Source organism: Desmodus rotundus, chromosome X (assembly GCF_022682495.2).
Source record: "Desmodus rotundus isolate HL8 chromosome X, HLdesRot8A.1, whole genome shotgun sequence".
In the NCBI taxonomy this organism is placed as follows: domain Eukaryota; kingdom Metazoa; phylum Chordata; class Mammalia; order Chiroptera; family Phyllostomidae; genus Desmodus; species Desmodus rotundus.
Window position 1 is genome coordinate 98,279,544 of NC_071400.1, and position 26,359 is coordinate 98,305,902.

A 26,359-nucleotide genomic window follows, 5' to 3' on the forward strand; every position below is an offset into this window, starting at 1 on the left:
ATGTCCCCCAAAGGTAAGATTTTCCACTAATCCTGCACTTGTATTTACTTTACCAGAGGCAAATGCTCCAAAATTATTAATATAAGCAAAGAACTGTTATGTTATGACTACAGTCCTAGTAGCAGCATCATTAAAAGACAAGAGTAGCTCTGCCTGGTGTAGCTCAGTGGATTCAGTGTTGGCCTGCAAACAAAGGTCACCGGTTCGATTCCGGGTCAGGGCACATGCCTGGGTTTTGGGCCAGGTCCCCAGGAGGGAGCGCATGTGAGGCAACCACACATTGATGTTTCTTTCCCTCCCTTCTCCTCTTAAAAAATAAGTAAACTCTTAAAAAAAAATAAACCCAAGAATAAATCAATGGAATCAGAGGAGAGCCGTAAAAGAGCATTTCATGACCGGGGAAAATGTCCAAAATATACTACTCTGTAGAAAACGTTGGTTGCAAGATGGAACATAGGTGTTGCTGCACTTTTGCTTTGTACACACACACACAAACACACACACACGCACACGGAAGATACTCTGCAAAACACACGCTGTCTGCAGTGGGCTTACATCCGTGTGTGGGTGCCCTTTTCCGTATTTTGCAAATTTTCTCCTGTGCACTCAAACTGTTTTCCCACTCGTTAAGATGCCATTAAAACCTGGCAACGTCTTCAGACGCAATCAGTATGAGAACGATTCAGCACTCGCAAGTAGGAAATGAGGCCACAGGGCCCAGGGAGCGGAGAGGCGGGGTCTCGGGCTAGAAAAATAATGCCTGTCTTGAAGGAAGGAAAGAACCCCCAGGGCGAGGCATTCGGAAAGGGTCCCTTCTGCACCTGGCTGCCCTGCTCGGTTCATTAACGGCGGCTGGGGCCTTCCTCCGAAATGCGTGTACATGTCGATGAAGGATGCTGACGTGACAGAAAAAACGTCCCTTCCTGAAGTTACATCCAAAACCACCCGGGCTGCCCCCGGGAAGGAAGCCTTCCTAAATAAGCATGCTCAACCCAGGAACAGCAAACCACGGCTCAGAACGCCCGTGTCACACACACCGGGTTCGTGCCCTTGTGTGTGCTAGGCAGCTGCTGACCCACAGCAGCACCTCAACGTGGGCCCAATTCACCAGAAGCTCCCGTCCCCTGAGGACTGAATTCACACCCCAGCAACCCACCTGTAAGCAATAGGACCTGTCTCTTCTTCCCTCTGACATTGAAAACAAGGTCCTAGGGCATTTGGACCGATCCTCGCTGAGGGTGTCTCGCTGAGGGTGTGGCCGCTCCGGAACAGGCTGATGGGCCCCCGCCACATTAAACACGACGTGTCCTCACGGCCCACACCTCTCCCCCCCCCCCACGGGTACACGCAGGGGAAATGAAGACATAGGTGTGCACCAAGACTCCACACGCACACACAGCAGCAGCAGCATTGTAACAACCGCGAAGGGAAGCACACCACCCACGTGCACCAGCTGATGGACACACACCAATGGGGCATGAGCACGGAACAGAATGTTATTTGGACACCGAAAGAGACTCACGCTACAGTACGGACGAACCGTGAAGAGATGATTGTAGGAGAGAGCCGGGCAACGTAGGCTTAGCGTGTCACACACTTTTGTTTTTATCAACGCACTCTACCGTTCAAATAAAGTATCAAAACTCTTACACGGGTTTAAGACACGTTTTTGCCTTTGTTAAGAAAACTGTTGTATCTTGGATTTCAAACAAACAAAAAAAGACCTGAGGTTCTTTCTTTAGTTAATATCCAGGTCCATCATTTTAGTTCTGATTTACAACAATAAAATAAAAGGAAAAAAAAATCGCCCCCACATTTTCACCTTTATCTTGTAAAATTACAAATATTCTGTGGGAAATTTTTTTAATTAAGGAAAAACTGAACTACCATCAAATACAGAAATAAATACTAAAACAACAGCCCCAAACCCTATCTAGCACAAGATAATAATGTTTATGGACTATGTATATATATTTTTGGTGGGGGTGGAGCATCCGTCCTAATCTGGGGTGTGAGCCGCCCCCCTCGACGGTCGGGTACCTGTGATTGCTCGCTTCGCTCTTTGGGAAACCTGATCAGCTCACTAGATCTCTACAGGCTAATCTGTGTTTTTCTAACAGTTTCAAGGTTAACTAGCAAATCAAGATAGGCACAAATCATATTAAGAAACCAAGAAAGCATAAAATTAAGAAAGAGGAGCCAAATAAAATCTGTATGCATGTGCTCAATTACAATGAATTTTTCAGTTTAATTTTAATCCTGAAAAAAAAACCACACCATTTTCAAACTGAAGGTACTGAACGGTGGCAATACACACTTCTGTTTCGGAAGCACATTTCGGGGTGACAAAGACCGAGTAGAGCAAGCAGGTGGGCGCTTACCTTTACGGGGACTTCATCTGTGGACCCGCACACCAGTGGGCTCCCCAGCATGCGAGCGTGCGACCACCAAGCGCCTGCCTGCTGAGAAACGGAGAGCTTTGTCAACACAGAGCGTGCAGTTTCACGGGCTAAGTGAAGACGGAGAAATGGAAAGCGGCCAGTCAGTCATCATTCTCCGTGTGGAAATTCCGAAAGCAGAAAGTCTCGAAGTAGATAAAATTCGTTTGAGCTCGGACAAGGCTGTTCTCCAATGATGGGCGAATCTGCCCGTCTGAAATCTCTCTGAAGACTTTTGCCACATGCAGCCGATACTCTCAACCACACACCCCCCTCCCCAAACAAGAAAACAGGCTACAGAAAAGCATTACAGATTGCTCCGGGAGGCGTCAGTGAGAGTGAGGACACCTTGTTTCTGCGTTTCGATCCTCCTGGTACACACCGCGCTCAGAAAAAAGCCACGAACCGCATCTGATTCCCTGTTCCCCTCTGGCTTCCCTCAAATGCTGCACGAGAAAGGCACTCTCGCATCTCGACTTTCCAGTCTGGGACTCACACGTTTGCATTCCACAGGGCTCCCGTCCGCCCCGATGTGTGAGGAGGGCAGGCTTACAGCTCATCGCGCCCATCCTGCCTATCAGCGACCAGTGTTTACTTTTCACGCGGCACACCCCGCCAGCGCTGCCTCAGAGAGTGCGCCTTCCTCCCGCAACGTCTGTGGTTGCAGCCCCCTGAAGTTTCAACCATCTAGGATTATCTACAAGCTGAGCAACTTAATAAAGTCCTGGCCCCGCAGTTCACTTCCTCAGAGCATCGCCCCCCCGAGACGCCAAGGTTGTGGGTTCGAGTCCCAGTCTGGGCACATATAAGAAAGCAACCGATGAATAAATAAGTGGAACAAGAAACTGACGTTTCTCTATCGACCTGTCTCCCTTCCCCTCTCTCTAAAATCAACAATATTTTTTAAATTTTTTTTTAAAGAAATGAAAACCCACCATTTCCCCCCAATTCTTGTTTAATAGGTTTAAGTGGTAAAAAAAAGAAAAAAGAAAAAAGAAAAAGTTGCAATGTTTTAATATAATTCAAATCCACGGGCGAAGCTATGAATGCACGTGTCTTATGCGTGGAATTACACAGAATGCTACATGTTACACGGAATGCCACATGTTACACGGAATGCCACAGAAGGCGGTCCAGCTTATTGCCCCTGAGCCACGTCTACAGCCACACTCCTTAAAGAAAAGGAGGTGAGAGGGTTCCACCTCAGGCAGGCTCAGGGTGCTAATTTAAAATAAAAACAGCATAAGGATATATATGGTAAAAGAAACAACAGAGTTACTAAAAAAAAAAAAAAAAAAAAAAAAAAAATCTACCCCCCCTGGGGGGAAAATGATACTCAAACCACATTTGTCCACAACCCTTTGAGTAAAAACTAAAGGGCACTACAGTAAAGCAGGCACCAGGGAAGGCTGCTATTGCTTTTAAGATGCGAATACATGTCACTGGGACAAAAGTTCTGCCGTGGAGATGGAACAGGACCAGACTCCTTCAGGTAACCTGAAGCGCAGAGCGAATCCCTGCTTGCAGGGCTGGGCTGGAAATTGCCGGGGGGGAACTAGCCTCCTGTTGAAACTGCTGAATGCCGTAAAGTGTCAAAATATCAGCAGCTGTCGCCACAATAAGTTCCAAATTGCCCGAAAATTAAAACATTAAAATCCATAATAATTCAATAAGTAATTAATATAGAAACAGCTCTTAGTACAAGCTGTTCACACACACACACACACACACACAGCTTTAGAATCAAATTCTTATTCTTTGGTCCAGAAGCAGATGGCAACCCACCAATTAAGACTCTTGGAATGGAAGATTATATATGTTGTCAAACTCAGTAAGTGTAATTAACATCATCTATGTGTTAATCAATGCCAAAAAAAAGAGAAATGGGACTTTGCTTAATAACACGCCACAATCCATTAGTTGATTGCTAGGGACAATAAATTAAAATGAGAGCCGTGGCTGGGTGGCTCCGTTGGTTGGAGCGTTGTCTGGTACACGGAAAGGTTGTGGGATATTGACCCCTCATCAGGGAGTGTACAGGAGGCAAACTGATCCATGCCTCTCTCCCTCTCTCCCCCTCTCTTCCTTCTCTCTGTAAAACCAGTTTTTAAAAAATCCTCAGGTGAGGGTTAAAAAATAAGAATAGCCCTGGCTGGTGTGGCTCAGTAGACTGAGTGACAGCCTGCGAACCAAAGGGCCACCGGTTCAATTCCCAGTCAGGACACATGCTTGGGTTGAGGACCAGGTCCCCAGTGGGGGGCATGTGAGAGGCAACCACACATTGATATTTCTCTCCGTCCTTTCCCCCATCTCTGAAAATAAATAAATATAATCTTAAAAATAAATAAAGAAATACCTAGCCCTGGCTGGTGTGGCTCAGCAGACTGAGTGCCAGCCTGCAAACCAAAGGGTTGCTGGTTCAATTCCCAGTCAGGGCACATGCCTGGGTTGCGGGCCAGGTACCCCAGTGTGTGTGTCGGGGGGCAAGTGAGAGGCAACCACACACTGATGCTTCTCTCCCTCTCTTTCCCCCTCCTTTCCCCTCTCTCTAGAAATAAAATCTTTTAAAAAGTTAATTCATTAATTAAAACGAGAAATCTGACCTTCCGGCCATTGCTGATTTCCCTATCATTACTCCCCGAAGAGAACCATCATTCACAGACAGCGCCGGCAAAGAGTTTACGGACTGCAAAGTACTTGTAGGACAGGCAAACGGCTTTAACGAATGCACTACATTCTTTCTTCTTAAGAAGACGCGCCACGCCAGCAGGCCTCGTTTTCTGGTGGCCGCCAGCTCGTGGCACGGCGTGGCACCCACATAACACTGGCAGTCGTTCCAGGGCTGTGCCACCTTTGGGCGTCTCTGGCCTGCACGGGGAGAAGAGCTGTCTTGGGTGACACATTCGTTCAACACCCACACACTAACGAAAAGTGATGAGCCCAGAAAAGGTTGGGAGTAAAGTCACGATGTTGAGTTGGGCCACAAGCATAGCCATGCTGGGCCACGGGGTGGCCACCACTGGGAGGTAGGACCCCCCCCCCATACATTCCCAGTGCCGTGCAGTCCCCCCTCCACCCTGTCTACTTCCATCTAGTTCCAAAGCAGCTGCGTCACTGCAAAGGAAGCCTGCACCTATCTGCTTGGGCACCAGGATGTGACGAGGCCCGTTCTCCATCCCTTGGGGCCATACCTCCAGGGGGAAACTCCTTCCCTTGCCTTTGTCCTCCTGTCCTGGACTCAAAGACGCAAACAGGACAGAAGAAGGCAGGCCCAGCTGGAACAAGCCGTGACCTGGGAAGGCACGGAGCTGGGGACAGAGGTCTGTGCTCTAGCTCGCAGCCCACAAAGGGGAGGGAGGCAGGGACTGGCCCTCGACCAAAAGCTGGAGAAGATGGCGACACACGCACTATTTCTCTACGTGGGGCAAACTGCTCACCCTCCCAACTCAGCACCTTGTCAAAGTTCCATACATCAGGGGCACCAAAATTTTTTTTGGGGGGGGGGGTCTTCAGCCCTGACGGTCATTCAAACCCCCACCCTCTGGTGGTTTTAGCACCGACTTCGAGTTGGGAGTTGCTGGTGAGATTCATCACGTCCACTGGAGTCTACAGTGGTTGCCCACGTACCTTCCGACACTGAAACCCAAGAGTGACTCACGTGTACAATCCCTAAAGAAAGCTCTGCGTTTTGTCACAGTGTGTCCCTATTCAAACACAGTGGTTCCCCACCAGGGACAGCCGCGCCCTCCACCCCAGGGGACATTCCGTAAGGTCTGCAGACATTTCCGGTAGTCACACTGGAGTGGGGGACCCGACTCCCCTCGCGTGGGAGGGTGGTGACAGGGAATGCCACTAACCAGCCTACCACACACCCGATCGGCCCCCAAACGTCAATAATGCCGGAGAAACTTCAGCAGAACAGAGCTTACAATCACTGAGTTCACCGCCTCTCACCTCACTTCTATTGAGAAATATCAGCAGGGGACACGACACTTTCGCACACACCTGAGCTCCAGGAAGAAGACCCGTGTAAGGGACACATTCGTACACCGTGCTGACGCTTCCTTCCTTCTTGGCTGCCCCCGTGTAGGAAACAAAGCACAAAGCCATCACGGATCACCCAGTCCAAAGCATAAACACCGACTTTTATCAATCATAAGTGAAATGCTTAATTACATAAATACCAATGCTATCGCCTGCTAAAATAGAATCAAGTTCGTATAATACAATTCCCTCAGCTCCCCGTGGAGAGGTCAGCATGGAGTGGCATTGAGGCCTCCTGCCCACAGCCAGCCACGTGGGGGGCGCCACGTGAGGGGGCCACCACGTGGATGGTGCAACACCAGTCAAGCCATCTCCGGCTGACCTGTTGTCTGCACCCACAAGAGAGACCCCCCGTGAGAACCACCCAGCTAGGTCACACCAGCGCTCCTGACCCTCAGCATCTAACACATCTCGAAGGGCAGGCAGGAGACACCTGGGGGAAGGGGACCTGTTCAGCTCGCGCCTCTGCTGGGTGGCCGCCAGGACAACCTGCAGCCAAGTGAACCTGCAACGAAGCAACTAGGGGTTTAAAGTCAGTCTGGGAGAGTCTGCCAAAAGCACGTCCTTCAGAAGGACATTTTCCAGGTTGCTCGCTATGCCTGTGGTTAAGCGTCACCTGAACGTGGTTCTGAAATCGAACAGCAGCAGGAACACGGGGTTCAATCAAGTGATTAAAAAGCAATAATCTCATTAGGCTCACTGTCTGCCTGGCTCTGTTCCCGGTACCTTGAACTGTGTTAAATCCTTTCTGTTACTGGAAGAACCCCGCCCACGGGAACGTCCCAACGTGTTTTCCCGGAGGGGTCCCAGGCAGGACCACCACCCGGGGCACCCCAGGTGCTCCTGGATGATCCGTGATCACACTACTGTCAGTTTGCTCCCAGCTCCAAGCCACGGGCAGCATGCCCTTCTAGAAGGCCCTTCTTCCGGTCACCCCTCCCTGTGCCCAGGCATCTGCATTCCAGGCTCAACCTGCACTGGTTTGCCCAGCCTCTCCGAATGCATCGGAGCGCACCAGACACTCGTTACGCGCCGAGAAACAGGGGTTCCACTGCAGGGAGAGGACAAATTCTTCAGCAGAACTCTTAACAGACATTGGGCGCCTGAAATCTAAGACGATGGGACCTCGCTGGAGTGGATGCAAGCGTGCCCAGCGGGTGATGACTTCTAAAAATAAACGGCACCGTTCAAATCGGAAGAGCCCAGGAAGTAGGGCAAGTGCTCGCTGAGCCTCTGCCTGGCGGGAATTAGAAGCGGGCCACCACCCTCCCTTGTCCATGCACACAGCCATCTAGGAAACTGGGGGGCGGGGAGGTGACCTCCTCAACACACCGACAGTGTCCTTGTATCTCTTCGCTGCATCTTTTAAAGTTGTGCGCCCCATAAAATCTGCTTAATGAACCTGGAGAGACTGTTGAAAAGCCTGTGTACGTGAGCAGAGCACTCAACACATGTGACTCTGCTTGTGGAAGTTAGGGTGTAACCCGCTGGTGTGTTGGCAACCTTGTTCTTAAAGGGCCTGACAGTAAATACGTCCGGCTTGGCGGGCCACCTAAGTCCCTGTCCCTGGACTCCACCTTTGTAGAGAGGACCAGTCAAGGACGCCCCATACCTCAACGGGGGCATCTGTGTTCCAAAGAACCTGCAATGGGGAACGATGAAATTTCAGGTTCACAGAATTTTCACGTACCCTAACATTCTCCTTCTTTTTAACCGTTTCAACATGAAAATGGCATCCTTAGCCTGGCGACCGTACAGAAGCAGGCGTGGGAGTGGACGTGGCCTGTGGAGTCCGTCACCTCTTGCGTTAGAGACCTCGAGCCAGGGTCCCATCCCCTCTCTGCCCCAAGCATGACTGAAAAACGGACCTTCAGCAAACCAGCAGGGTTGTTGCTCAAGAAATTAAACACAGAGTTACCACGCGCTCCATCAATCCCTCTTCCAGGAATATCCCCCAGCGAACGGGAAGACAAGTCCTGAACGGGTATTTGCACCCGAGGTTCAGAGTAACATCATTCGCAAGGGCCAAGAGATGGAAACAATGTAGATGCCCGGCGACAGATGAAGGGATGAAGAAAATGCGGTGGGGGTGGGGCAGGGTGCGCACGAACCCGTGATGGAATGTTATTTCCCCTTTCAGAAGAATGGACTTCTGAGCCAGACTGCCAAACCAGCCAGACACAAAACACCCGTCGCGTACGATCCCAGTTATTTGAAGAATCAAGAGTTGTCCAATTCAGTGGCAGAGTGGCAGGGGCTGGGGGCTGGAGGAAGGGGGAGCTGGGGGTAAAGACGAGAGTTATTATTTAACGGGAGCAGAGTATGCATTTGGGCCGATGACAAAGTTTCTAGAGGTGGAGGGCGAACACACCCAATGCCACCGAGCATGGTTAAGAATGGTAAATCTCCCATTCTGTGTTTCACTGGGGTCAAGAAAAGCAGCCCAAGAAAGCGAACCTCCGGTAGGCGCGTATTTCTTACAAAGAGCCTGCTGTTGGTTCAAGAAAAACTCCCTGGGAAAGATAGTCCGAATGGGCGGCAGCCAATTCATTCTGCAGCTAGCACGCCCAGAAGGAACACCCGCTTTCTTCCCGCAAGCCAGTTCCGACCTTTATCTGTGAGATACAGGATGTACTTGAAAACCTCCAATTCACAGGAGATACCTTGAGATTCTTTCTCAGAGGCGGATGGGCCTTCCCTAGAAATGATCTCGGAATCCTCGGAACCGCTGCTGGTCTGTCTGCGTGTGTGAGTCAAACTTAAGAAACTGGTATGCCAGCTTCTGACCCTGCAGACATCAGCCACACGGCAGCAGGAGGACACGTTTTGGTTAATTAAATTGGTACTACTCTTGGTGGCTGGGACAGGCCTGGGATGTTCTTGTGAAATCAAGGTTAATCGTAAAGGTCATTAAGAAAACAAAGCACACTCTGCCGGAGAGACGTGGTCTCCAGGACTCCGTGCTGGTGGCTGTCAGCAGAACCCCGAGAGAAGGAACAGGCCCGCAGATTTGCTGCATCTAGGCTGAATCTCTGCACCCCACCTCCAAGGAAAGCCGCAAAGTCAGGAAAAAGGAAACTTCAGCATAATCCTTAGTGGAAGCTGTTTTCGTTACTTAAAAAAAAAAAAGAAAGAAAAGAAAGGGCAGGGGAAGGGGAGGAGTGGCGGTGGGGAGGAATTGATAGCATAATATTAATGCATTTTCTTGGGAAAAGGTTCCAGCCCGCAGGCAAACTGAATTCTCACCTACAAGCCTGGAAATCTGTCTGAAAATCCAAGCCGGTATCAGATGACTTGGGAGAACTTACAGCACCTCCCACCCACTGCAAAGCGTGTCTTCAGGCAGGACCACCTTCCCCGTGAACTCATCCAGCACCCCCGCCCCCCGCCCCCCAGCTCCACAGTCCTGCAGGCGGCCTGCAGTGCGTGTCCACCTGGAGAGCCCACCTGCATCTCAAACGGGGCCCGCCCACCACACAGCCCTTCGCCCATCGCCGCCCCCCAGTGGCCAAGTGCAAAGCCCGCAGGCAATCAATCCTTCTGCTGACTTGCCCCAGTCTGCATTCACCTTCCTGCCTCTGCTGAGCGATCCCAGCAGCACAGGAGACTGCACCCTGCCTGACACCCGCAGGGGCCACCCGGTCAGCCCCTGACCCCGCGGCCAGCCCACCCGGTCAGCCCCTGACCCTGCAGCCAGCCCACCTGTCAGCCCCTGACCCCACGGCCAGCCCACTCGTCCGTGTGGTGGAAAGCCACTGGGCAGTTTCCAGTCCAAAGCGGTTACTAGTACTATGAAGTCCTGCAAGGAACTGAATGGCTGCCCCCCACCCCGCCCCTCCCAACCCCGCACACAGCTCTGACCTCATCTCCTTGTCAGTCACTGGGTCCCATCCTGCTGGCCTGACCTCAACTGGTGTCCCTCAAGTTCCCGGAGGTCGGTCCCTCTGCTTACCCTTTGCACATGCTGTTCCCTGTGGTTCTTCCCAGCTGTGTCCTTCCAGCCACATCGCCTCATCGCCTCCCTCAGAGCCCGCATCACTACCCCAGTACCGCGTTGGGCGTTTCTCTGCTCGCTGCCTGTCTCCCACACAGCATGCAAGGGGCCTCTGCACTCACGGGGGCCCAGCTCAGCCTGGGCATCCCCAAAGCGTAGCTTTGTGCCTGACACAGAAGAAAACTTAACAAATAGCGAGTGCACACAGGTGAACAGGCAGAACGTGTGAACTTCAAAAAAAAACCCCTTCAGACTACAGGAAGGAGGACAGGACACCAAAACGCCACCGAAGAGCTTGCTGCCCTGCTCGGTGACTCACCAGCCATTTTCGGGTCTCCGAGGGCTTTTGTAATAGGCATTAATGACAACTGCAGAGTGGGTGGAGAAGAGCGTGGTGTTGCACCCCCGCGAATTCACAGTCCTGAGCAGATGGCTCTGCTCTCCCATGCCACCCACGTGGGAGTTTAATGTCGTCGTTGCATAAAACTTACACCCCGGTTGGTCCAACACACACATCCTCAGGAGGCCCCACACTCTACTGTGAGCTCCGCTAAGTGACAGAGAGATGGCACCCAGCTCTAGTGAGTGCCTCTGCCACCCCCAGTGGCCGACCTGAACCAAGCCTGTGTGCCACCTGCCAGGCCCTGACTTCCATGGGCCAGCTCAAGGAAGTGGGACCGGGAGGCCCAGGTAACTGACACGCACGTGTCCCTGATTTTCAGGTCCTCCCCCACCTCTGGACACCCTGACTGTCTCACACAGCTGTTCCCAGTTTGCTCTCAGCTGTCCTTGCTGCTGGAGCCCCCCACCCCTCTTGAAGGCATCACACAAACGGATGGATAGGAGTGCAGGCAGAGCTGGCCTGTGAGTTGTTTTAACACACGTGGTAGGACTAGGTGGGGGCCAGACCATCCACAGGACTGGGGGACAGGTGGAAAATGGGGGGGGGACGCCAATGTGAGATTTCTGGGCAGGTTTCCCTGAGTTTTCACAGCGGGGGAAGGGGAACTAGAAACGGGGCACCGGACGAGGTGCACTGTGGGTGTGGAGCTGAGGGCCAGTCCTTGCTCAAATGAGTGGCAGGCAGGTGGCTGTGTATTCAGAGGCTGTACATTAAAGTAGCCACAAGAAGACAGGTATGTATCACATTTTTAAAAAGTCATGCCCAGCATTTTCTATGAACTGACTGCTTCCATTCATCTACCTACTGTTTGGGCCGGAACACGGGGGCTGGCTCTGCCCTTTCAAACAGAAGTTACACTGTGTAGAGTTCTCGGAAGGCCCAGGGTTACATGGCTACAATTGTATCGTATGAAATCAATGCGGTAAAGCGCCACAATGTTGCAGGCGAGCCCCGATCCTCTGCAGCCCCTTCGCACAATACACTGTCTAAACGCTGAACACAGAACAGAGCTAAAGGGACAGCGTTTTCACGACAAGTAGCTTCAGGCGATAGAATCGGAGATGAGCACATTCTTCACTTTGTTGAATCTATTTGATCAGCTCAAAATATTCGTTGATGAAACCATTTTTAACTTTTTCATCCTCACCCGAGAATATGTTTAGTTTTGATTTTAGAGAGGGAGCAATGGAGAGGGGCAGACAGAGAGAGGGAGAGAAACATCGACTGCTTGACCCCTGTCCGCACCCCGACTGGGGGTCAAACCCACAACCTACGAGTGTACTCTGAGCGGGGACCAGGCCTGCACACTTTCTGTGGCTGGGACAGTGCTTCCCATAACTGGGCCACCCGGCCAGGGCGAAACCTTTGTTTAAACACAGGCATCTGGGACGGGAGTTGTGACAAACTTCTAAAAATCACACCATGCCGATCCTTTGGTACTTGTAGCCCCGCTCCCCTTTCCATGTGCACCTTCCAGGACCCCCTCAAACTCATGTCAGGAGTTGAGCCTTCATGACCCCCGCAGGGGCAGTTTCTTCATCGTCTCTTGGGCTGGCAGGCAAGGAAAGAGCTGTGCTGACTTGCTGTCTTCACATTTCTGAAGCCCCCACCAAATGCAAGACCACACTGAAGACCCTCACATTTACCTCCCTCCTCCAGGGGCTGCCAACTGGGGGGCGATGCTGCCCCCGCCCCCGGGGGCAGCTGGCAGTACCTGGTGGTTCTAAAGGCTGGGGTGGGGGCAGGGGTGCTGCTCGCCACCCCACAATGCACCCAGCTCCCCGGTTCAGAACGTACTCTGGGCCAGTGGACGGCCCAGCTCTGCCTGTACCCAGTTCTCACGCTCCACACAAGCCCACCCACATTTTCCTCCTTCTACGTTGTCTGCAACACACCCTCCTTCGACCGGCAGCAGCCCAAGCTTGCTTGTCCTTTTCCCTGATTCAAAGACTTCACACCGTTTTTTGTGCTTCTCAGCAGGGAGCATGACTCACGGCGGGAAGGCAATCCAGAAAGGTTTAACGGCTCTATCTTCTAGGGCTACTGCCCTAAAAATAACTCTCACACTCCCTGAGTGTTGGTTGGGCATCATCCCTCGAAGCTAAAGGGCATGGGTTCGATTCCCGGTTAGGGTACACGCCTGGTATGCAGGTTCAGCACCTGCTCGGGGCGCATTCGAGAGGCGACTGACCTGTGTGTTTCTCTCCCCTCTTTCTCCACCCCTTCCCCCCTCTCTAAAAATAAAATAAACAACAAAGCTTAAAACAAAACAAAAACACCTCTCATGCCCCTCCCCCCTCCCTGGGTCTCTCCACAGATAATTCCCAGTGGGAAAGCAATACATTCTCCCAGAACTTAAGGTAAAATACTACAAATGTGCCGCTTAGTTTTATTAACTACATGCCTGGTAATACTCGTCATGCAGTGTAATCACCACAAAAACAGCCCAAGGACGGGCTGAGTCTCCAGGATATCAACGCACCTGACCTTGTACTTCACCGGGAGGCCACTGCAGGTGGGCCCCACGATGCTACCACAGGTAAGTTCTCCGAGCGGGCTTTGTGGAGGGACGTAGGGGGAGGGCGGGGAAGGGGCCACGTGCTCAGCTGTAGCCAGACAGGACGCGGAATTACAAGACAGCTGTCTCAAAGGCAGTGGGCCGACCACCCCTGGCACCACGTCCCCACCACGCCTGCCACAAAAAGCAGCGCACGCCAGACACGGAAACACGAGCCACATCAGCCAAAAGCTCGTTGTTTCAATGAAAAACACAGTGTCTCGTACCTGTTCACTGGCGCCCACACTGCACCATTACTCCTGAATTTTTTTTTAATCCTCACCCGAGGACATGTTTATTAATTTTAGAGAGGGAGGAGGGGCAGGGAGAGAAACACTGATTGGTTGCCTCCTGTATGCACCCGGACTGGGGATCGAACCCACAACCTAGGTATGTGCCCTGACGGGGAAACAAATCCACAACCTTTTGGGGTACGGGGCGATGCTCCAACTAACTGAGCCACACCGGCCAGGGCTCTAGGAGATTTTAATAGTTCAACTAGCCACAATGGTGTCATGCGGATGAAGCCCGCATTTCCATGCTTATCCTAAGCAGTTCTGCTCGCAAATACCCAGCCGGGGTGCAAAGTTCCCTCTAAATGTGAGGAAGTAGCTCACCTCACCACACACTGGACACTTACAAGGCGTGGCCTGTCTGCCTTTATCTCCTCCTGGTCTCTATACCTCAGAAACTGCCATGAAACAATATCATTCTCACCGTAACAATATCATTCTCACCGTAACAATATCATTCTCACCGGATGGAAATGTAACACTACCCCAATACACTGGGTGGAAATAAGCAAGCTCCCTGGAAAGCAGGGGCAGGCCAGGCTTCGTAATAACCAAAGTGTTCATTAGCATAAATTGTAACAACACTGCCACAGGAAGAAAACAGTCCAAGTTTTCCTTACTGGGTCAGAAGGAGTTATTCAAACAAAATCAGAGCCTTGTCATGAATCGGCTGAGCGGCAAACCTACCCCACCGGCTGCTGCACTGGCTCCATTATAAACATTCAGTCGTTTCAATGAGACCCCGCCCAGGGAAACGCTGTTGCATTTGCTAATTTCTACACAACACCCAGGAGGAATCAATTTCTCTTTATAATCTTTCTCATTGCCCATGGTACACTAAGTTATTTTTTCCAACCAAGTGTGATTGCATAAAGGGAAATGGCGTTTTCCATCTTTCTCGAAAACAAACAAGAATTTATTAATGGATTTTAGCTTTCTAATTACATGGGCTCAAGATTATGAAATAATTCAAATACACCATAATAACCCGTGAAAATACTCAATCGATACTTCAACAGTTTTACCAGACTCTTCTTCGGTGGGGGGGGTTGCAGGGGGGTGTACAACAGTTTACACCCCCCTTAGGTAAATAGTGCCAAACTTTAAAAACTGTCACGCTCAATAAAAATGCAAGTATCGAAAGTGATTTCTTTCTTTCCTCTTTAAAATATTTATTTATTGATTTCAGAGAGCAAGAGGGAGGGGGGTGGAGGGAGAGAGAGAGAGAGACATCGATTTGTTGTTGTGCTTATTTATGCATCCTCTTTCAACTGGGCTCAAGGCAAATTTTTGATTATATGCCCATAACATCTCTCTTACTCCTTCATCACTTCAAAACAGATTAATAATCCCAAGTGGTTCTTTCCTGTCTGAGGTTATTTTTGAGGCAGTGAATTATCAGCAGTTTCATCAGACACACAAACAGGCCCCGAAGCAAGCTTGCGGGCCTCAGAAGGCCGCCGGGGCATCGGCAGGTGGCTCGCGCAGCGAACCGACAGCCCAGCACCCACCTCGGTGCTACGCATACACACAGAGGCAGTGCGGAGTTTGCTGCAGACCTCCCCGCACGAGGCCCCAGCCTGGCCGAGGCTGCCTTATCTATCACCAATACCTGGGCCACCCTCCCAGCAGGCTGCCACGGGAGCTTAGAGCCGATGATGCTACTCACCCGCCTTGCACAACACTCAAGAGGACCACTTAAATCACGGCGTGCCACTAATTACGGCTGCGGGACCCTGAACAAGCAGCATAGGCAGGGCTGCTCTCGGTCACTCTGGCTGTTATTGTCATGCTACATGTCCCTTCAGAGAGAACGTCCTGCCTTAAGTCTTCAGCTGCCCCTCTGAGATCTAACTCAGCCCCACTCACGATAAGCAGTGGTAAGTGAACAGCTGCTGATGGCCCAGCACCTAGTGCCGGGGGAAGCTGCCTGCACCGCATCAAGGGTGACAAATTGGACACCTGCCTGGCCCTGTTGGACCGAATGGAACATTAGGGCCACCTTAAGTTCCATGGGGAACAAATTGAAACCCCCCCCATAAGATGGGTGGGCGTTGAGAGAAAGAACTCATTTCACAGGACGGAAATGTGTGCAGTGTCAAGAGAGCGCCTTTTTAGTTGTTCTGTGCGCCCGGCCCTGGGTCGCACCAGGAAAACGCTGAGTCTGTGCCGGCGGGGGGAAGGGCATCTGAGTCCTGAGAAGATACCCACCATGGAAGGAATACGGTTATTTCTCCCCGTCGAGGGTTAGCTCCTCGACTCGCACCTGGTCGGACATCCTTCGTTCCAGCCCTGGCTAGGCGTTTACCTAGGCAACGTGCTTTTGAGCAAAAACACACACACATCATTAAAAAGCCACTACCTCTGTTACGGTGGAAAACACCACACATTCCACCCCCAAATTATCACAGCATTTGTTTTTACCAACCATCAATAATTTCCAAATCATCTTTTCCCTCCCCTTTCACTTCAAAGTTTGGAAAGCTGTCTTAGGAGAATTAAAAAAAACAAAACAACACCCAAAATGACACTGAAACACTCTAAAAAGAGAACCGGAATGGATATTCGCAAAGCTTCCCGGGTGATGTTACAAAACAGTGAAGGAAACAGTGGGAACAGCTCATGAGAAGTTTGAGCGATGACTTCAGAGCAACAGAGAAAACAAACACTTCTCCCCTTGCGAGGCAGCAGCCCGATGCTTCAGAGGCAGCACACAGCTTATCACATAAGAGGAGTCAGTGAATTCATTGGCACAATAACACGTTACTCAGGCCCTGGGTGGGTGGCTCCGTTGGTTGGAGCATCATCCTATGCATCGAAAGGTTGCAGGTTCGATCCCCGGTCAGGGCGCGGACAGGAGGCAATCGACTGATATTTCTCTCTCACATACATGCCTGTGACTCTGTCTGTCCCCACCCCCTCTCTCTGAAAGCAATGAAAAAATGCCCTATGGGTAAGGATAAAAAAAACCCAAACCAAACCCACATATGTCAGGCACACACGCCCATGGACACATGCACACACATCCATTGGAAACACCGAACTCTGGCTGATGACAAGTAGAAACAAGCCTGCCAATTTGTAGTTCTATTTTTAAAACATCCTTTATTGGCTAACATAAGAATCCGTGTTTTCTACAACTGTCATCCTATAAAAACACCACCTTCTGACACGCATCCCAGGAAATAGGAGACGAGCCACATCCACGCAGACTCACGGCATTCAAACACACCCACTCTTGTTAACAGGCGGTCACGACTCTCACACCCTTGGCACCTTTAAGGAAAGGCGGTCGAAGAGTTCACGGCGTGTGTGAGTGTCAGTGTAACCTCAGCAATTACCTGGGTAACACGCCTCCCTCTTTCCGGGCTGAGCCTGGCTAACATCAGCAGACCCATGTACCAGGGGACATCAGGTATGACCCGTTTAGAGAAATGCCAACATCACAATCTTTAAAACAACACGCACTTAGCCCTGGCTGGTGTGGCTCAGGGTACTGAGTGCCAGCCTGGGAACCAAAAGGTCGCTGGTTCGATTCCCAGTCAGGGCATCTGCCTGGGGTTGCGTGCCAGGTCTCCAGTAGGGGGTGTGCAAGAGGCAACAGATTGATGTATCTCTCCATCTCTTTCTGTCTCCCTTCCCCCCCCCTCTATAAATAAATAAATAACAATGTATAACAAACAAACAAAAACCAGGCATTTAAGTGAAACCTACAAAGCGTAACGTTCAAACAAGGACCTGAGATAGGCCTTTTAGCACGGACGATGTCTGATTCACAGAAAGAGAAATGCGAATGACTGACAAATAAGAGAAAATATGCCACCTCGTAAGTAATCCAAGAATTGGGAGAAAAGAAAAAGAAGAAAAAAAAAGGCCTTGTTATCTCAGCCCAGTTGGCCACGGGAGCTGTTTGCGGGGGTCTGGATGTACCTCCCCCGCCACGCGGCAATACCACACAACTGGCACAACCTTTTAGCAAATTTGCTCCAGGGCAGCCTCGGCCACAAACTGGAAGCAACCTGAGCCTCCTCTGGTGTGTGACCCGAGTTACGGGACAAACTCACAAAAGACACATGCCGTAAAGTCTGGTGGATACGGACATGAGGCTGGGACATGTGTGTTACAAAGCTGAACACGCTACACACACATGCACGCACAGACACACACACCAAAATGTACCAAAACTGTGGTGGGGAGCAGCTCCTATGGCTGGCCTTAGAGGTGTTACTTTGTTTTCACGCTGAATTTTACTTTTTGAAATTGCTCGTGGCACATTCTTTGTCAGAGCAGGAAGGAGTTATGAAAACCGTGGCCAGCAAAGAATAATCGCTCACTCCTCACCTGGTGAGAATTGATAAGATGAACAGGAAAGCTACTTAGCGATTTCCTCGTTTTCCGAGCGCGCCCATGAGGGCGGCATGCCTTACACAGGGCGCCCTGCTGCGAAATCTCTTCCTCCTCTAGGTCGGCAGACACCCTCCCACCTCCTCCCACCTCCTCCCACCCTCTCACCCTCTCACCCTCCCACTTCACCTCTGTGAAGTTTTCTCATGCAAACACAACATTAAATATGTATGGCTGATATTTGCCACTTCTAAAAATGCGGAGAGGGGGAGATCTCTTCACAAGGCCTGCACTTGACCTTCTCGCTGAATTATCCAAGACTGACGGTTCTGCAGACCAGCTGACAGCTGCCCGCTGGGCTGGCTCCGCCTCCCTTCCCTGCAGACCCAGGGCCCTTCTGCTTCCTGCATGCACTTCATCTGATTCCCCGCATGCTGCAGAAACCCCAGGGGTCAACTGCTCCCAAACCTGCTTACATTCTTACACTTGGGAGCTTCGCCCTCCTGTGCCAATTCGCACCCCACTTCTCCGAAACCAACACTGGGAAATGCAGAGGATGCACCATGGGTACCGCACCTGAGGAGGGCTGAATGTCTGCTCCCACATTCCAGGAAAGAGCTCTTGGTCAATCCACCGGCACTGATACACTTGACCTTAAACTAAAAGCAGCAAGCGATGCATGTTACCTCGCCTCAGGGAAGTCACGTCAGCAGTCGGTGCCCTGATAGGTGGTGTGGTCAGAGCACACTGGACCACCTTTGGGGTGTCTGTCCCCAAACTCTTCGAGCCCTGTCCAATCATGTCAACACGTCAATCCAAGTGAGGGACCACTGACGAACTCATAACCAGGATTCCCTCACACGGTCAGGGTCGGGAAGCACAGCGATCAGTTGAGACGCCAGGCCCGCCCAGGGGAAATGAGGAGACGCAGAGACAAAACCTCATGGTGTGCCCTGCTCGGGCGATTCTGGGGCAGCAACAGGATTTCCCTTGGTAAAGTGGACGAAATCGCAGGAGGTCTAAAATATGGTTAATCGAACTTAGAACAACATATGTGCCCTTTGTAACGAGTCCCTAATCCAGCCAGTGCTTCTGATGAACTCAGCACCCACGGGTCTCCAGCATCCTGCAAGGCGGCTGGGCTGAGACTGAGAGAAACCAGTGCATGGCGGTGGTTGCTCCCTTCCCTGCAGAGGAAAACAAACCGACCCCATCTGGCTCAGCAGCTGTTACTGTAACAAAACCACCAGTAATGAGTTTGTCTGGCTGCAAATCTTCAACCAGTCAGAAATCATTAGGCTTGGCAGCCTGAAAACACACACACACACACACACACACACACACACACACACACTCTATCAAGTTGTAGCCTTTCTGAAGCTCGCAAACAAAGAGCCAGCGAACTAAACGGATCTATCTCACCACCGTGAAAGAGGTCTCTTTTAGCACAACCTGGGATTCACGCAGCTTTAGAAACCAGACTGACTGGTATTTTTCCCCTCAAGCCCTCAGCAAAATAACGCGCACCCCTCGGCTAAACATTTCCATGTCCAAATGGTACACGCGGTGGTGGTGTTGCTTTTTTAAAATTAGATCAGAAGAAAGTTCCTGCTTAAAGCTGTTGACTCACTAGGAGGTAAATCCTGAAGTGATTTATTTTAGCAAATATTTGACGTAAAGATGCGAGGAGGTGTGCTCTACTTCCCACCTCCAGGGAAGAGGTGTATGGCGGGGGTGGGAGTGGGGAGGAGAGCCCCTTTGTGGCTACAAACTACTTGTATCACCTGACGGGACAAGGTTTAGAGTTTGTTTTCTCCTAAGCGAAAGTCCAGTTTCGGTTTGGTTCCCCGAGCAGGACACTGTGACGAGTTCACGGCCCCGGCTCACGCAGGCCCCGACTCACGCAGGCGTGCTCTGCCTCGGGTCTAATGCCGAAGCCGATCTTGTTGGGGGCCGTAAATAGGACAGGCATCCTCCTGTTGTTCTGGAAGGTGCTCCTCCAGGACACCACGTCTGTCTCTAAGGGGTGGGTGACCTCCGTGGCAGGACACCCTGCTTTGCTCCCGTTTACCTTTGAAAGCCACCTCCGCCCCTGACAGAGCGGGAACCCCAAGGTCACTGACCTTTTATGGAAGGCTGCCCCTTGTACATGCAAATTTTACTCAAACAAGTCCTGCGTGGCGGGTAGCCCCCTGGGGGTGCACTGGGGGCACTGGGGGGTACCGAAGATGACCACTTTGAGGGGCTGGACTGCGTCCCCTAAACAAGCTATGCCGATGCCCCTAACCCCCACCCCCCACATGGGACCTCATCTGGAAACAGTCACTACAGGTGGAATTCACCCAGATGAAGTCACAGCGGAGTCGGGCGGCCCCGAAGGCAAGATGGGCGGCGTCCTGAGGCAGAGCATAGAGCGACGGGCCACAGGCCCAGCGAGCATTCCTGACCCACAGGAGAGGCGCTGAGGGAGGGGGAGAGAGCCCTCCCTACATGGGAGGGGTGTCCAGCCTTCTGGCGTCTCTGGGCCACAGTGGGGGAAGAAGAGTTGTCTTGGGCCCCACATTCAATACATCAGCACACACAATCACAAAAACATCTCACAATGTTTCAAGTCAATGTACAATTTTGTGTTGGGCGGCATTCAATTGGTCAGGGCATGTACGGGAGGTAACGGACGGATGTTTCTCTCACATGTTCATGTTTCTCTCCCTCTGTCCCCCTCCCCTTTGCCTCTCTCTGAAAATACATAAAACCTTGAAAGGAGAAAGGTAGGCTTATCGAGAAGGGCAGGAAGGAGCTCAAATCCACGCTGGTGCCGGAAATTATGTTCTGCTTGCTCCTCACCATTTAGCACGTCTGAAACTCAAAGGACCCTTCCTGCAGCTGAGATTTCTCGGGCGCGTGGTTGCCTGATTCACGCAGTGCGGCGTTCCATGTACCGAGGCCCCACAGACTGACGGCAATTGTTTCAAGATTTAATCAGGACCTAAGCTGGCTTTCGCAGCTCCCGGATTCTATGACTCACGTCCGCGTCCGCCAGAACCACTGGTCCGAAACTATGTGGCTGAAAAAATCCTGCAGACTTTCCTGACACTCATAAAAGGGGGAAACAGAGTCTGTGATCATTTATTCAGTCTAACTGGACAACGTCAGTCGCTGAGTTGGCATATGAGAGAAAAAAAAAATCAGGAAGTTTAGTCAACGCTACCCAATACTTGGCATGCACTGGGTGTGAAAGAAATCACATCCTCACTTCTACCTAATTAATCAACCACCAGCTAAAAATACATTGGCTGCAACTTCAAAGCATCCAGGAGTCGCTGCCACTGCTTCGGCTTTCTGAGCGAGCCCACGGGCCAGGACTTCCCAGGATGGAGGGAAAGGGCTTGTGAAGATCTAATGCTGTGCTGATAATTCCTCAGCGGCACCCCGAGCACTGGCCCCGTCAGCAACTGAAAGCCCACAGCTCGGACACGTGACCAACAGTCAGCCTGCCAGGCCCCGACCTGAGCTTCGGCAGCGATGGGGGGAAGTGCAGGTTGTCCTGTCCATGAGAACCACACACACTGTAGACCATTTGCATCCCATCATAAGGAAAAGAAGGAAAAGGACCTCACGGGGTCCTTCTGTGTTTGACTTCCCAGGGACATGTGCACTATTTCTACCTAACGCCGGCACGCCGTCCACGGCGGGGGGCTACAGATCCAACGCGGCGCTCGGGGGGGTTCCCCCTGCCCACCTGAGACCCCGCACCGCCCCACCTGCCGTGGGCAGGCGGTGTGAGAAGGGCCCTCTGCGCACGGCAGAGGGGGGCCGCAGGGGATACCAGCCCTCACTCACACCCAGTTCCTGAATGTCAGCAAACGCGGGCCCGGCTGCTGACCGCTCCGCAGGCCAGGTGCTGATGGAAAGGAGAAAGGGGTTTTTATTTTCAGGTGCCAGGGCCCCCTGGAAGAGGGCAGATGCCCGTCTCCAAGCCCACGTCCACGTCTCGGTGGAAGCACAGGCTTTTGACAAGGAAGGAGAGGGGACAGAACAGACAGACCAAGGCAGAGGTTAGCACAGCTCTCTACGTGCTGACGAGCACAGTCCCCTCGGATGAGGCAAGTGACGGTTTGCTGTGCGTCATCCCGCCTCCGCAGCAGAAGGTCAACCAATGTCTTGGAGCTGAACTGCTTGAAGGTCAAAGTCCCTATCTTTTCAAGTTAGTTCCTAGGATTGTTACAGAGACTTGCAGTTTATCTACAAGGTACATATTAGTCAGAGCAGCGCTTACGGAAACAATGCCGGGAGGGGGGGTGGTTCCAAGTCCCCACGGCCATCTGAACATCCAGAGGTGCCACACACAGCCACAAGGGTCTCAGCGCCATCTGACCCAGGTGTCCCCACTCCCAGGACAGGTATAGGCTGGGGAAGGCTGGTGGTGGCTCTGAACCCCCCTGGGCTCCTGCCACGGTCTGTCGCTGAAGTGCTTGCCCCCGAGGCCCCGCCTTTACGTCACCAAAGGTAACGACTTATGCCATTATTCCCCACTCGGCAAACCTCCAGTGGTCCCCTGTGCCCGCGTCATTAGGTCCTCGTGTCCCGGCCTGCTTGTTCCCTCTGCCAAGGAGACCCTCCGGCTTCTCCTCTGGATCAAATCCCACGTCTCCTTCAAGGCCCCAGTGGAGTATCAGCCCTGTCCTTCGGCCTCCTCCACCCCTAGGGCAGAACCACAGCCTCCTCTCGGCTCCCCCAATGCTGAAGGGTCTAGCCGTGCTCAGGTTATAAAAAGACCAAGTTTCCTTTATCGGTACCCCTCTGTGCCCAGCACACGGGAGACAGCGCCAAAGTGTTGGCTGCACCGAGTCAACTCCGGACATAATGCCGTAACACCACCCCGTGAATGCACAGCTTTGCGGGGGTCTAGGCACACTGCAGGCACGCTTAGGCATTTGCAAACAAGTACCTCCGATGAGCCAGCCAGGGTCACAAATGCACACCCCCATTACTAGGCAGACGGGTGAGCTTTGCTCTCTCGTACATACAGGAACGACCCGCTCTCTGGTACTTTTCCCGGGTGCAAGGCCTTGCTTGGTTTCCGTCACAGGCTCAGAAAAGCCAATGAAGTCCTAATGAGCTTTATCAATCCACGGAAAGAGACACAGAAGTGCCAAGCATCGACTTCCCACCCCGGACACGAGTTTAATACACCCAGGGACAGCAGGCATCCGACTCCACGGGGCTCTCACTGGTCCTCTGCTCCGCCCTGGGCTCCCGGGAGCTCAGATAGCACCCACAGTCCCGAGAGCAGCACCTCTTCATTTCACAAAGATCCCCGTGCTCCCCAAAGCACATCTGAGGGACTCCCCAGAAGCCCAATGTTCACGATCTTTACTTAAAACAAGCACCTCCCTGTCGCTACGTCCGTATGTCATTTCCAAAGCGGCATTTCTCCTCTTGCACAGGGCCCCAAGGTAGTGGGGAGAAACGCCTGATTTCTCCACCCTCCTCAAGACCAAAGTCCTTCTGAGCCAACGAGACGCTGGCCGGGAGGCAGACGGTCAGCGCTCAGCAACCATGCCTGCTTGCCTGGGAGCGTGAGGGGCCTTCGCCCTCCCGTTCCTATTAGGGAGCCCCACTGGGGACGGGGACCCAAAGGCCACTCCAGTCTAGCTGGCACTTTGGAGGGGAAGGCTGCCTGGCGGCATAAGTTCAGCACTTGGCTCACGTCGGCCCACAGGGAACCCCGGGTACTTATTCGTCCGTGGTCTGTGCTTCCCCTCCACCTCGAATGTTGCCCAGGCTCCGTCCTGTGATGGAGGTCTCTGTGTGCCTACCGACACCTCCACGCCATGTTTCGCTTCACCCGTGACCCGCTGCACCTGCCCCTTCCACATACCCACAGGCGTCTCTAATCTAGGCCTGGCCATTCACACCAGCTCGGTGTCACTGCTTGGCATCATCCGAAGGGATAAGCAGCATTAACAAAAGAAACCCATTTCCTGGCATTCCCAAAGACGCCGCATTTTATTTTCCGATCAAGATTTTGCACGTCAATCATTTTCTTACCTAGGGCCCAAATGTGTAAGATGTTCATGGGCAATCATTCCTTTGAATTTTGGGGAGTCCGAGACCCAGAAAGCAATTCTGGGTCACAAACACGTCACTGAATCCACTGTGCGGCGAGCAGTCCTCTGCCCAGACGCTTACACAAGGAGAGGAGAGAAGGACAAGAAAACCAGAGGTTTTCCTAACCCTCAGGATCTCCCCGCGGGCCCTTGTTTGGAGACAGGGTCTGTGTAGGAGGAATCAGGTGAACTCTGTTGCAACATCGCTCTTCCATACAGGGAGGGAGGGCACGCGCCCCATATGCTGGGCGCAGGAAATAGATGCAAATACACGAAGGGCCCAGTGTACTCCTTTCCCAGGGCTACCCGTGTATGGAAGGACACCTGTCGCGATGGTGACCCCACAAACTTGACTCCCTGCGCAAACCCTTCACCTCCCCGTAAGGTCCCATGCTGAGGTGCTGCCGGTTGGGGCTCCAACTTCTTTGGGAGGCGGAGGGCGGGACACAGACTACTTAATTTACACGGCCGTATTTGTGGTGAGATTTGGCAACGCGTGCATGAGAACAGACGCTGTTTAGACACAGGACAAAGGCTGCCTCATCGGCCCTGTCCAGAGCTGGCTCCCCTGGGAGCCAGGCAATGCCAAGGTCGGCCCCGCCCCCAACTCCGCAAGCACACGCTGAACTTGAGGACGGCTTAAGCGAAACCTCCTCCGTAGATTCTGGACATATTCATGCTTTGGTCTTTTCTTTCCTTTCTCCTTTTTGTCTCTCTCTCACTTTTTCTTTCTAAAAGAGGCACTCTGTCTGTGACTTCTGGCCTTTCCGGCAGAGTGAGGGCAGTGGGTGGCTGAGTGTGTGCGCGGGTGGGAGGGCCGAGCAACCGTGCACACTCACTGTTGTTCCTCATTTACGTCTCTGGAGGACAAACACTCACGGAATGTCATAAAGGAGATGAAAGGCAGCATTCTATAGCGTCACTGGGAACGTGAGCGGCAGCGATGAGAGAGGCCTCGGCAAGAGATCAGGTGACATTCTGAAATAAAGCATTCGCACCACGGTAGAGCCCAAGGCTTTGGAGACACACGCCCTCCCTTTCTATCTGTGTGGTGGTAACCTGTCTTCCCCCGAATCTTCTACCCACCTATGCCTCAGCTCTCCTCCTTAAAAGTCTCAGCGATGCCTTTTTCCTTACGTACTTGGGGACCAGTGCCATACACTGAGAGCCCACACGCCACTATTTATGAGCGGGCCCTGCAGCTATAGTTTGTGTTCCAGGAAACCACGCATCACGGGCTGCAGCGTCCTCCAGCTGGTTTCCACGTGCTCCCCCAACGGCTTGGGGGGACCCACATGGAGACAGCAGATCCCGATTCCATCGGCTCTGTCTGCTTGGGCTGCACCCCTGAGCCTCATGGTGGTTTGGTGGGTTACAGGGCATTATGTCCACCTGCAAAATTACTTAGTCTGTACTTGGACTCAGACTGGCAAAGATCTCTGAGGCCTTTTCATACGCTGAGTCGCCAACATGTGTGTATACAGAGACCACGACGCAACGTGGGTGACTCAGGTGCTGGGAGGGCGGTCACGACCTTGAGATACGACAACCCGGAGCTCTAATTCTGGCCCCACAAACCCTGCCAGCTCAGAGGGGCCGCTTGATGTCCCTGAGCTCCAGAGGCCACAGAGAGAGAGATGTCAGAACTTCAGGGTTTAGAGCAATGGGTCCCAATGGGGGCAAGTACGCCCCCACCTCCCAGAGCGTTAGGTAATGTCTGGACTTATTTCGGGTTGTCCCAGTGAGGGAGGAATGTGCTCCCGGCAGGCACTGTGTACATCATTCTTTCTGGTGGGACCGTCCTCTCCATGGGAGGGCATTCAGCAGCATTCCAACCAAAAATGTCCCAGACACTGCCCGCACTGGGAAATGCCAGTCTCGGCCAACCGCCGATTTTCCCATCTACGTCCACTCAGAGTGGGAGGGTCGGCTTGTGTAACAGCTAACTACACATTGGTTATCTTCCCTACTCAGCATGAGAGAGAAGGAGCTACATTACAGCACTCTTCACTGTAACATTTTCAGGTCTTAAAAAAAACTCACGTCTATTATTCACGGACGAAGCTGAACATTTGCCTGTGACATTCTCCCATGGTGGCCAATGCACGCCTGTTCCCTTATGTAGGCCGGGCAGCCGGTCTCCTCCCGATTGCATGCACGAAGTAACTTTGTTCAC

At 52.2% G+C, this 26,359-nt stretch overlaps 1 protein-coding gene across 6 annotated transcripts in view; it reads right to left on the minus strand.

Moving 5' to 3' along the window:
* Nucleotides 1–26,359, minus strand: part of TBL1X (transducin beta like 1 X-linked) — a 119,568-nt gene that overhangs the window by 33,190 nt on the left and 60,019 nt on the right. For 5 of the 6 annotated variants that reach the window (XM_024569968.4, XM_053917017.2, XM_053917014.2 and 2 more), the window contains one exon: nucleotides 2,382–2,462. The gene's annotated coding sequence lies outside the window, so the exon portion shown is untranslated. The remainder of the gene's footprint in view (nucleotides 1–2,381; nucleotides 2,463–26,359) is intronic. The other variant, XM_053917015.2, reaches the window with a different exon arrangement.